At 53.5% G+C, this 12,193-nt stretch overlaps 1 long non-coding RNA gene across 2 annotated transcripts; it reads left to right on the forward strand.

Moving 5' to 3' along the window:
- The first annotated feature begins 1,068 nt into the window (after positions 1 to 1,068).
- On the forward strand, positions 1,069 to 9,387 carry LOC115525307. Of its 2 annotated transcripts, XR_003972345.1 has the most exons (4): positions 1,069 to 1,097; positions 1,495 to 1,574; positions 6,849 to 7,004; positions 9,291 to 9,387. It is a non-coding gene; the product is annotated as an uncharacterized LOC115525307 (long non-coding RNA). The 2 variants fall into 2 exon arrangements; XR_003972346.1 differs by lacking the exons at positions 6,849 to 7,004; positions 9,291 to 9,387 and adding an exon at positions 2,227 to 3,569.
- Positions 9,388 to 12,193: the final 2,806 nt, after the last annotated feature.

A 12,193-nucleotide genomic window follows, 5' to 3' on the forward strand; every position in this document is an offset into this window, starting at 1 on the left:
ACACCACACGACGACGGGCTGGTAGGACACAGATGGGGCCGAGTCCCCATCAGCACGACGGTAACACGGAGAGAGTTCCAGGCGACAGAGACCGGCAGAGAAAAGGAGAAAAAAATGAGAAGGACCCCGGAAAGGAAATAAAGAAACCGGAGTCAGTAAAGGGGAGCTGGGCAGGGGGGGGGGGAGGGGGGGAGGGAGGGGGCGGGCGGGGCTGAGCGGGAGGCGGACTCCCCGCCCCCTGCCCCTCCCGATCCCGCCCCCCCCCTCCCCCGCGGGACGCCTGTCCCCTGCCGCGCGAAGGCCCTGGAGGTGACCCTTGTCCGCTCCCGGAAAGGTCACCCCGACCCTGCCCCCGGTCTCCTTCGCAGGGTAGCCAGGCAGGACGTGGGTCTGGGCTGTGGGGTGGGGACCGCGAGGCGCAGCGGTGGCGGCGGCAGCAGGTTGGCGGCTGGGAGCGGTTCCCGGTGGCGGCTGCACCCCCGGGGTCTTCCATATGGCGTGTGCGTCTGTTTAGCAACCTGCCTCAAAACTCTGAGCCGCATTTACGCCCCGGGGCGGAAGACAGCGCGTCCCTGGGGAAAGGAGGCTGGCCGTGTTTTGCATTTCAAGGTGGCGTTGCCATCTTGCCAGGTTGGGATTCCCAGGCAACCCGCGCTCCAGCCTAGTGGCAAAATAAGAGATACTATTTTCCCGCCCAAAGATACGTTTCTCCCAGACGATGGTGCCAGGAAAGAGATTTTTCTTTTTCAAAGGATTTGGTAATTCTCTCCCCGCCCCCCCCCAACCCCTGAGACAAATGAGAGCTATAGAACCCACTGTCCCCCTTTTGCTTTGGCTGCTGGGAAGCTCAGACCTAAATTGCAACGATTAATACATTTATAAACCGTTTCTAATCCGGGAATTGTTAACCTGACGTGCATGGATGCCACAGGCTTCCTAAAGCTCCTGAACTTGTATGCAAAATTATTGTCTTAGTCGGCTCGGGCTGCTATGACAAAATACCATCGACTGGGTGGCTTAAACAACGGAACGTTTATTTTTCACAGTTCTGGGAGCTGGGAAGTCCAAGGTCAAGGTCCCCGCAGATTTGGCGTCTGGTGAGGACCCTCTTCCTGATTTGCAAATGGCTGCTTTTTCACTGTTTCCTCACGTGGTGGAAAGAGGAAGCTCCGGGTCTCTTTCTCTTCTTGGAAGAGCACCAATCCCCTCACAGGGGTGCCACCGTCAAGATTTCACCCCCTAATTACCTCCCAAAGGCTCCCCTTCTGTTGGAAATGAGGGCTTCGGCATAGGCCTTTGGTGGGGAAGGGGCAGGGGACAGGGGCATTCAGTCCATCACAGTTACGTGTAGGCATACTTTTCTGGGGGGCGTTCTCAAGGTTCTCGAAGATGTCCATTACCTTTCAAAGGTTAAAAAGGGGGTCAGCCTGGATTCAGCTTACAGTGTGGCTCCCCGAACCTGTCTCCTTTTCCTCCGTATGTTCGTGACTGCAGGTGGCTCCCGAGCTGGACTGCATTTCCCGTCCTTCTCTGCACCTGGACATGGCCGCCGAACGGGTTCTGACCAAAAGACGGTGAGTGGAAGGCATGGTGTTCCTCCCAGGTCATCCTTCAAGGCCCTGGGTGGACCTTGTCCGTATTTGCCTGCCCCTTCCTCCTGGCTAGACCCGGACGATCCCGGGGACTCATTTTCAAATGACAGTGACTTTGGTGGAAAAGCTTTAGAAGAAGCGTGTTAATGTTGGAGCTATCCCATGAGGGGGAAATGCATTTCCGTAGTATTTCACTGTAGTTGGGGGCCGGCCTGGCTTTACCCCATCAAATGGGCCAACGCTAAGCTCCCGCAGCAACAGCACACATTGTGAACCCGAGCCACCTACTTCCTGGGGCCATTTAGCACGGTGGGGAGGTGTCCCTGTCCCTGTCGTGACCACCCACACGGCCTTCGCTCATGGCTGGACTTGGAAGCCTGCTTCCAAGTACTTCCAGCTCTTTCTTTCCCCAGCAGCAGACTACTACCAACCCACCTGGCCCTCTCTCACGTTCCCCCACCCTGAGATCCCTCTGAATACCACGCTTCCCCGGCTCAAGGCAGCATAGTGGTTGAGGGCACAAGCTTTGGGTTCAGCCTGCCCCTGGCCAAGTCCTGACTGTTCTGCATGGACTCTGTGACCTCAGGGAGCACGTTTGACCCCTCTGAGCCTCTGTCTCGTTATCTTTAAGTAGAGGGTGATGAAGAATCCTCACTACACAGGGCTGTTATGAAGACGATACCAGTAAAGCAGGAGAAGCTCGGCAAGTGTATGCAACCCCCCCAGGAATCATCATCATCATAGTCCCTTTCCATCCAACGCATCCACTCGAGGGACAGCCGTCCTCCATGGAGCCCCCTCCTCTGCCCTCCTCGCTCTAAGGTCCCGGGAGCGTCTCCCTCCCAAGGCCAGCCCGCCCTCCGTTAATTATCCAGGGCTGCAAAAACAAATCAGCCCCACGGTTAGAGGCATAAAACAATCTCTCACACAGTTCTGTGGGTCGGGGATTCATGATGTTTGGCCAGGTTGTTTGGTTTGGGGCATCTTGTGAACTTGTGGTCAAGAGGTCAGCTGGGGCTGTGGTCATCTGAAAGCGGGACTGAGGCTGGGGGAACCTGTTTCCAAGATGGCAGACCCATGTGGCTGTTGGCCTCAGTTCCTCACCACATGGACCTCTTCTCGTGCAAACTGGCTTCCCAAGAGTGAGTCATGAGAGAGACCGACAGAGACAGACAGAGAGAGAGAGGCAGAGACAGAGAAAGGAAAGAGGAAGCTGAAATGCCTTTCGTGATCTAGTCCCAGAAGTCACACGTAGTCACTTCTGTCACGTTCTATTTGTTACAAGGAATCACTAAGTCAGGCTCACGCTCCAAGGAAAGGGAATTAGGCTCTACCTTTGAAGGGACTTGGGGACATATTTTGAAACAACCACACGCACCTTGTCCATGAGCAGGCTCTGCTTATGCTGTGAGCAGGTGCACATAGATAGTCCCTGTCGCACCTGCTACTAACCACCCGCTCCCACCCCAGACCCAGGCATGGGCCTCCTGTCCTGTCACAGAGTCATGGTCGAGGGCACTGTGCCCTGGACAAGTAAGCCTCCCTTCAGAGCCATAGGGTCCTCTTCTGTGAAATGGACTGTAATCGTGGGAGTGGCTGATAAGAGCTGTCTGTGGATTCAGTGAGCTGACACGCATAGAGCTGGGAACAGAGCTCCTGGCTGAGAGCATTGTTGGCGGTCGCTCTCGTTCTCCTGGCCTGCCCTCTGACGTGACTTCTTAGGATGCTGCCCTGCATGCACTAGGCACACGATAAACATCTGCCTGCCCGCCTGCCTGCCTCTCGGGGGGCCTCTCCGTGTGTCCCCGGGATGCTCAAACAGACCTCTGTAAACAAAAGATGAACTAGAGGAAATTGAAGCAAAAGGGCAGGTGGGAGATTTAAAGAAAATAAATCCCGTTTCTAAGTCCCGCTTGAAAATGAACCCTCCCACGGGGACACCTGGGGGGCTCAGTCGGTTAAGCGGCTGCCTTCAGATCAAATCACCATCTCGCGGTCTGTGAGTTCGAGCCCCGCGTCGGGCTCTGAGCTGACAGCCCAGAGTCTGGAGCCTGTTTCGGATTCTGTGTCTCCCTCTCTCTCTGCCCCTCCCCTGCTTGCGCTCTGTCTCTCTCTTTTTCTCTCTCTAAAAAATAAACATTTAATAATAAGAAGAAAATGAACCTTCCCACAAACAAGCAAGCTCGCCTGTCCTGTCTTTTCTGTCCTGCGATTTACTGTCCTGGGGACTTGAGCCCAGGCAGGGAGAAGGGGCACCAGGAGGCAAGGGTCAGGTTGTCTTCCTCTGTGAGGAGCACCAGGGCCAATGATGAACCTGAGCAGGGAGAGGCATTTGCCCTTGGTGATGGTCTCTGGAAGTCTACCCAGGTCCTAATGGGTGTCTCTTTTTGTCATTCCTTTGTAGGGGGTGGGCAGAGGAGTGGGTGCTTGGAGGAATAGGGCGCAAAGCTTCTATGCGATGTTTCATTTTCATGCCTAGAGAGCTGGGTAGAGGAATGAAGTTCATTCATTCATTCATTCATTCATTCCATTAGTGGTCACCCATAGAACCTCTGCTGTGAGTCAGAATTTGAGCCAGCCACCTTTCCTATCTCCTAGAAGTAAGCTCCAAACGCAGGTCCCAGACGTGGGACTGTGCCTGTTCCATAGCAAACATTTTAAAAATGTTTGTTGAATGAATGAATGAATTCACTACCCCACTTGAGCCCCTGGCCTCCAAAACTCATAAAGCCAAATTCTTTAGCTTAGCACTCACGGGTTGCTACCTACTTCTCTGGCTTGGCTTCCCACGCCCTCTGCCACGGGCATCCCATGATTTCATCGTTATGAATCCCTCGCAATCCCCAGAAGGTTCTCAGGCTGTTTCATACCCTCCTCCCTTTGACGCGGGACCTCCTCCCCCTTTCGTCTGCTGGCGGACTCCTATACATCCCTTAAGAGCCGATGAAGCGTCACTTTTCATGCAAAGCCTTTCTTGGCCTCTCTGGTTGTATTTGGTGTCAGGGTCTCCTCTTTGCTTCCTCGGCATGCCTGGACTGTCCTTTGGTCTCCGCACAAGTCACCAAAGTGGTGTCTGTCCCCTCCATCGGTCTGTGGGCTCCCTGAGGGCAGCCCAGGCCTCTGAACCCAAGCCCTGCTCTGCCACCTGCCAACACTGAGACTTTGGGAAACCCACTTCAGTGTTCTGTGCCCCCTCTGGACGTGGGGCTGATATCAGGCCCCAGCACTGAGGGTAGTTGCCGCGATTAAATGGTTTCGTAAATCCAATGCACTGAGAACAGCCCCTGGCCTTGTGAGTGCTGAGCAACTGTGAGCTCCTGTCGTACCGATGGCAGCTCAGTGATGGAGCAGCTAACTGGCTTCCGGTGCCTAGCACTGGGCTTAGCACCGGGAAGTCCCCAGTCAGGGCCAACACTGCCTCTGCTCTCAATGAGCCCCAGTCCGAGGTATCCATCCATTCGTTCATTCCCCATCCTGTGTCTTCTTTGTGCCGGGCATCGTTCCAGGTACAGGGATACAGCAGTGAACAAAACAGTGACCTCCATCCACAACAAGCTTATCCGCTAACAGAATGAATGAACGCGTGAGACAGAACCTTAGAAGACTCCAAGTCCTATGAAAACGAGGGCAGGATTAGTGGTATTAGGATTGCAATTTTAAATGGGGTGGGCAGGGTAATCCTTGCTGCAAAGGTGACCTTTATGGGAAGCCTTGGGAGAGATGAGACTGTGAGTCATGTTGCTATCCAGGGCAAGCGTCCAGGGAGTGGGAACAGCGAGTGCAAAGGCCCTGGGGTGCAAACGTGTCTGGCATGCTGGTGTTGGAGGAATGGCCAAGAGCCCCTATGGCTGTAGCATAGTAAGCAAGGTGGAAGATGGGAGATGATATAAGGCAATGGGTGGGGGAAGGATGAGGCTGGGCCTGGTAGGTCATTGTTGGAACTTTGGCTTTTACTCTGAAAACGGCAAGGGCAGATGCAGGCCTGACCTCTGACCAGTATTCCACCCTGGTTCTCAGGGGTCTGTGTAGGGGTGGGGTGCTCTGTGGGGAAACGCCTCGTAGAAGTGGGCTCCCCTATGGATGACACAGAGAAAGAGCCTGGATCACCATCTCTGGCAAGCCACAGGAAGGCCAAGTGTGGAGAGGCAGGGTCTACCTGAGCCCCGTGCCCACCTGCTCCCCATAGACCACCGGCACTGGGATTTTGCCTTTTCACTTCTGGGCCTAATAGCGTAAGCTGCGGTCCCCTCCCAGCCTGGGGTCGGCCGAGTCTTTGTGCGCCCTGTGGCCAGTCCTTCCCCAGGAAGCTTGCTTTTGAGGGTGGGTGCACACTACTGAGAGTTACGCAGGACAGCCCGGGCACATCATGATCCTAAGTGGAAGGACGCCAGGCGGAGGGGCAGGGAGGACAGGGAAAAGAGAGGCACTTCATAGAGCCGCAGAAGGTCTGAGCTGGAAAGGACTCAGGGCTCATCTCACGCAACCCGGACAACTCAGAAAGGGCAGGGGCTCGTCCAGGCCACGAGCACATCACTGGCCCATCGCCAGCAAGGCTGGAAGTAGAATCTCGACTTGCTGATGTTCAGCGTGGTCAACCCCTGACCCCAGGCCCCCCAGACGGCCTCCAGGTGTTGGGTGTACTCGGGGCTCCAGGGAGCTGTCCTGGGGCTTAACTGGTCCCTTGAGTTCTTGTTAGTTAGTTTGTTTTAGGGGCAGTGGCTCCAGACTATAGAAAATAGGGTATGGGTTGTTCGGGGTTTTTTATCTCCAATAAACTGCAGTTGCTTTCCTCGGCTGGGCCCCTCAGGAGGGGAGAATTACCCACTGTTCCCATAAGTGGGGTCTCAGGGGTCTTTCCCTGCCTTGGGCTCACTTCTGTCTTCCCAGGGCAGCTGAATGCCTAGTAAATCCCAATGTAGACAGCCTTCCCCGTGATCTGTGAGCGCCATAAAAGCAGGGCCACATCTGTCGGATTCACTATTATACGCCCAGTGTTTATCCAGCATAGTTGCTGGCACACAGGCGAAACTCTAAGGTATGGACCGGAAGGATAGAACCTCTACTTTGGGGGATCGTGCCCCCAAATGCAGCACGGTCTCTCTGGTAACAGGGAGCTCTGATCAGAATAACAACATCTTTTTGGCCAGGGAGGATATGCTATTTGATAGTTTCTCCCTTCGGAGGATTTAATCTCCTCATTCTGTTTTGCTAAAGCTAACCCTTATTGATTATCTGATTCATGCCTTCGTTCACTAGGTATTTATGGAGCCCCTACCAGGTGCCAGACCCTGAGCGCTAAACACCAGGCAAGGCCAAGGCTGTCCCAAAGTGGCTGGTTCGTGCACACTCAGTGGGGAGCCACCACCTGCGATGTTGCAATCATCTGAGCGGACCCAAGGTCTTGTAGCAAAGGTCAGCCTCTTAAAAAATGGAGCCACTAAGCAAACATTCTGGGGGAGCTTTACAGAGTTAAGCTGTTTGTGCTGGGGAAGCATTTCTAAAAACTGCACATGGGGCCTTTTATCCACCTTATAATTGGCTCTGGTTCCTCTGTAACTGGGGATAAATCAGGCATCAGCCTGTCTGTAGGTTTATTAGAGACTTACATATTTGGAATAAAAAGCAAGGAATCAGGCAGGCAGTGGCGGAGAAGGAGGAAACCCGGGAAGAAGAAGAAGAACTAGAAGGAGAGACGTAGACAGCTGGACAAACGGGCCTCGGCCCCAGTTCCGCTGTAAATCAGCCGATGAACTTGGCCGAGCCATTGCCCCGCTGCCATACGTGGGCTTCCTCGTCCGCAAAGACGGCCGGTGGGGTAAAATCACTTTTGATAAACTGTGCCACGCTCTCCTCTGGCTCCCCTGTGGGGGTCCTTCTTCCCCGTCTTCCCTCACGAGCTCTCACCGCCCCCCCCCCCTCTTGTCAGAACGCTAGCTGAGGCCAGCAGGCATCGCTGTGCAAAACAAGCCATCCTCATCCAGGGCTTGTTAACTCGAGAACGAGATACGGTCCAAATTCTTTCGGCGGAAGGGGCTTGAGGGTCAGTTCGCATGTTGGCACATGAACTTGTTCTCATTAAATAAGTCAGTCGAGATGTGAACATTCATCTGGGTAAGTGAATGAATCAGCCTCACTCTGAAAAGAAAAATAGAGACGCCATTAATCAGCGTAGATATATACAAGCACGCACACGCACACACCAACACTCACATCCCCTGACTCTCTCTCTCTCTCTCTCTCTCTCTCTCTCTCTCTCTCTCACACACACACACACACACACACACGTATAGATGTGGGTCCTGGAGCCAGATTCCTCAAGTTTGAATCTCAGCTCTGCCTCTTAGCTAAGCAACATTTGTCAAAGTCCTCAACCATTCTGTCCTCAGTTTTCCCACCTGTGAAACGGGGATGATGACAGTAGTGAATTGTCAGAAAGTACTTAGCAGGTCGCCTGGTGCATGGCAAGTGCTCTGTAATATAAGGTAAATAAGTCCCGGCCGCCGCAGCGCATCTGGGATCTTTCCAGCCCCGCCCTTGCACGGCTCTGTGAGTCACTCCACCAGTCTGAACCTGACTTCGTCACTTTGCTCATCTGTAAAATGGGGATGATGCTAATAACCTCAGGGTTATTTGAATGAACACAGAGATAATGGGCACGAGGTAGCGTGACTCGGGATACAGAATCTTGGGCTCTGGAATATGCCTGCCTTAGGGTTCACGCTCACCAGCTGAGTGACAAGTAATGACCTCTGAGCCTCAGGTTTCCCCTCTGTAAATGGGGACAGTAGCAGGTGCTTCCTCAAGGGGTTGTTGAGAGGAACTAACACAGACACCGTGCTGAGCAAGGCGCTGGGGACTTAGTGGGAGCTCAGTAGAGTTCTCGGCCTGCGGCCTTTGTAACTTTGCCTCCCCTGGAGCACACCGCAGGCTCTCCAAGCCTCATGTATGGGTGAGGCTTGGTCTGCAAGGCAGGTAGGTGCAACGGTCCTCCGCATGCTGTGTGCCCTCGGCGAGCGCTTTCCGCGTGTTACTTCAATCAACCTTCCCGGTCCCCCGCAAGGCCGCTTGTATCTCCATTTCGCAGAGGAGGAAGCTGAGTCTCAGGCAGACTCGGTGACTTGCCCAGGGTCACGGTGGGCTGACCTTTCAGCCCAGGTCTGTCCGTCCCAGAGTCCAAGGGCGGTGACGTTCAGGCACTGCAAGGAAGCTGAGCGGAGTCCCACCTTTACTTTCATGGCTGGATTTAGCGACCCAGACAGGGCGTCCGCTGCTCGCGGGCAGGAGGGCCCTTGGCCGTGGACCCAACCCTACGGGTTGTTTGCACGAGAGCATAGAAGGGTGGGCCCAAGAGGCTTTGGGTTGGAGCGGAGAGGTAGGAACTAAGAGCTCACGGGGCGGAGGGGGTATCTTCCAGCGACCAAAGCTTGGAGCGCAAACAATGAGGCAAGACGTTTGGCCAGCGGAACACTGACTTGGGAAAAGCAGGACCCAAACTTCCCTAAACTCTAAAGGCAAACCGTGCTGGCAGATCTGGGACGGGTCGCCCCTGCCCAACCGCAGCTTGACCTCAGCACTTTTGTCTGTGGAGGAGGGTTGCACAAGCTGCCTTAAATTTAAAAATTTGCTGGTTGTATTGACTGCTCCCTGTCAATCGTCCAAATGAGGGCGGGGACCAACGCATTCTTTCTTCTTACGCAGGTTTGGGCGTCCAGGTATGGAGGCAGTTCACAGATGTGATCTCAGCAGCTCTACGTGGATGATAAAGGTGATTCAAAAAATAAATAAATAAAATACATTGGGTATGTGCCGTGGGTTTTGTTTGTTTTTAAGAGAGAGAGAGAGAGAGAGAGAGAGAGAGAGAGAGAGAGAGAGAATCCCAAGCAGGTTCCATGCTCAGCACAGAGCCCGACACAGGGCTCAATCCAATCCCACAACCCTGGGATCGTGACCTGAGCCGAAATCAAGAGTCAGGTGCTCCACAGACTGAGCCGCTCAGGTGCCCCTGTGATGTGCTTTCTGGTTGCCAAAGCCTCCTTTGCAGACGTCCTCTCCTCCGGTGTTTAGAAGTGACCCGGTGTGGCGGGGGGGGGGGGGGGGGTAGGTGCTATCATTCCCCTTGAGAAGAGGAAGACCAGGAAGGCTCAGCTTGGCCAAGGCCACATGGCCGGAAAGTTCAATGCCAGGCTGGCCCCAGGACTTCTGAGCCTCACCCCAACCCACAGCTGGAGGCGAAAAGAGAAAGGAAGTGAAAGGAGAAAGGCTTGAACTTCAGTTCTTTGTTTATTGGGTGATCTTGGGTGGATCTCTGGTTTCTGTCTCTGTAAAAACAGGCTCCCTAGCCACCCCTACCTAATGGAGTCCTTAGAAAGCTTGTCACGGTGCACTTTCCTCCTGTTAAAGATTAGGAGTCTAAAAGCACAGAGAGGGGAAGTGCCTTGCCCAAAACCACACAGCTGATGAACAAAGAAACCAGGCCTGGAACCTGGGTTTACCTGCCCTCACAACCTGAGCTTCCACACTAGAGAACACTCCCGGATGGATGGTAATTATTAGTATTATATATTACTATCATTTAATTAACAACAACAAAAAAAAATGAAGGCGGATGATGAGGGTTCAGTAGTCTCCCTATCTGGTAGGATCTATTCCAGGGAGCTGCTTTCTGGAGAGCCGGGCTAGGAAGCACCCAGGAAGCTCTGCCCCAGGTCCCTCCCAGCATAGCCATTTAGAATCTACCTCTTCCCCCCTACCCCCCCCCACCCCCCACGCCCCCATAGAGGGTGGTGGGGAGAGAGTCAGTACCACTCCTTTCTTCTAGCTCCTAGCCAGCTGCATTCCTGGGGCGGGGGAAGGAGGACCTTGGCCTGGCAAGCCCTTGGCTGACGACACTCCTAGAGGCTGGCTGTGGCCTGGGGCAGCTTGTCGGAGGGATATTCTTCAACCCCCCGAAGGACAAGGACGTTCCTAGGATTTTCAAATTTATTCTATGAAAATCATTGCAAAGAGAAACAAATTCAATCAGGCTCGGTGCAACATTTAATGAACTGTCATTTGGGGGGAAATGATTGCAGATTACATATGAGAAGAAACAATTCAGAAAAAAAAAAACCTCAGGGGGGCAATGATTAAATATTTAAAATGCAGACTGCTTTGGAAATGCTGGGTTGTGAGATTGAAGATGCCTCCTGGGGAAAGCACCCAGGGCTTCCAGCATCCTCTATTCACCCATTTCCTACATTCGGCTGCCTTTTATTGAGCACTTATTATGTGCCAGGGGCTGTGCTGAGAGCTTTCCCTGAGAATCTCACAGCCATCCAATGCCAGAGACGTGGTTACAATTCCCATTTAAAAATGTATCAGCTGAGGGGCTCCTGGGTGGCGCAGTCGGTTAAGCGTCCGACTTCAGCCAGGTCATGATCTCGCGGTCCCGGAGTTCGAGCCCCGCGTCAGGCTCTGGGCTGATGGCTCAGAGCCTGGAGCCTGTTTCCGATTCTGTGTCTCCCTCTCTCTCTGCCCCTCCCCCGTTCATGCTCTGTCTCTCTCTGTCCCAAAAATAAATAAAAAACGTTGAAAAAAAATTTTTTTTTTAAATAAATAAAATAAAAATGTATCAGCTGAGGCTCAGAGGGTCGCAGTGGCTGGCCCAAGGTGGCATGGTTAGGAACTGGCTTCTAACATCCCTCTGAGCACGGACTTTAAAAAGTCCTGGAGAGCCAGACGTGGACAAGGCAGGGCCCCTGTCCTTGAGAAGCTCAGAGTCTAACCGGCCGTAAATTTATAAAGGTTAGGAGCGAGAGGTCACCCCTTCTGGTGATTTCAAATTCTTTGTAAGTGAAGGACACTTTCTCCTTGAAGTCTCATGTGAGACACCATCATACAACACAGATGAAAAGGGAACGTGTTTCTGGTGAAAGCTGGGAGGGAGACCTCCCCCTCCCCCCCAACACTCCTTAGGCACTTGGGACAGGACTGTAAGTCTAACTGGAAGCCCACTGATCGCACCTAGATGTGGCATTTGACAGATGGGAACACGGAAGCCAGGACTGGAACTTGGGTCTGTGGACTCCTGGTTTGGGGCTGTTTGCTCTTGGGGACATTAGTGTCCCCAGGGTGCAGGTGTGCGGATGCTTCGCTCCAGGAATCCCCTGTCCAGTGACATGGGCTGCCCAGCGCTGGCCGCACTCTGGCGACTTTGGGTCTTTCAAGCCAGCTCAACGTTTTTTCCAGATGTCAGAGAAAAACAAAGTCTAAGAGCCCCTTGGAGGAGAGCTGAATATGTTCAGAAGAACCATTTCTACTAGAACCCCAAACACGGGGGGGAGTTGAAAGGGCCTTGGTTCGACACCCAGCTCTCCAACCATGACCAGGATCTAGTCCGTGGTTCTTCCTCAGTTTCTCCATCTGTAGCAGGAAGTGGTTGGATTACACTGGATTCTCTACAAGGCTCCTTCCAGAATGAGTAAATGGGGAATCTAGAACCTTCTAGGCTGGGCCACTTCTGGGTTTGTGAGACTCCAGTCAGTCAACAGTGGCCTTGACACCCCGTTCGCTCCCTCCTGAGGAGTGCTGACCCTTGTCCTTACCCCTCCTCAACATTTTCT

This window comes from Lynx canadensis, chromosome D1, assembly GCF_007474595.2.
Source record: "Lynx canadensis isolate LIC74 chromosome D1, mLynCan4.pri.v2, whole genome shotgun sequence".
Classification (NCBI taxonomy): Eukaryota; Metazoa; Chordata; class Mammalia; order Carnivora; family Felidae; genus Lynx; species Lynx canadensis.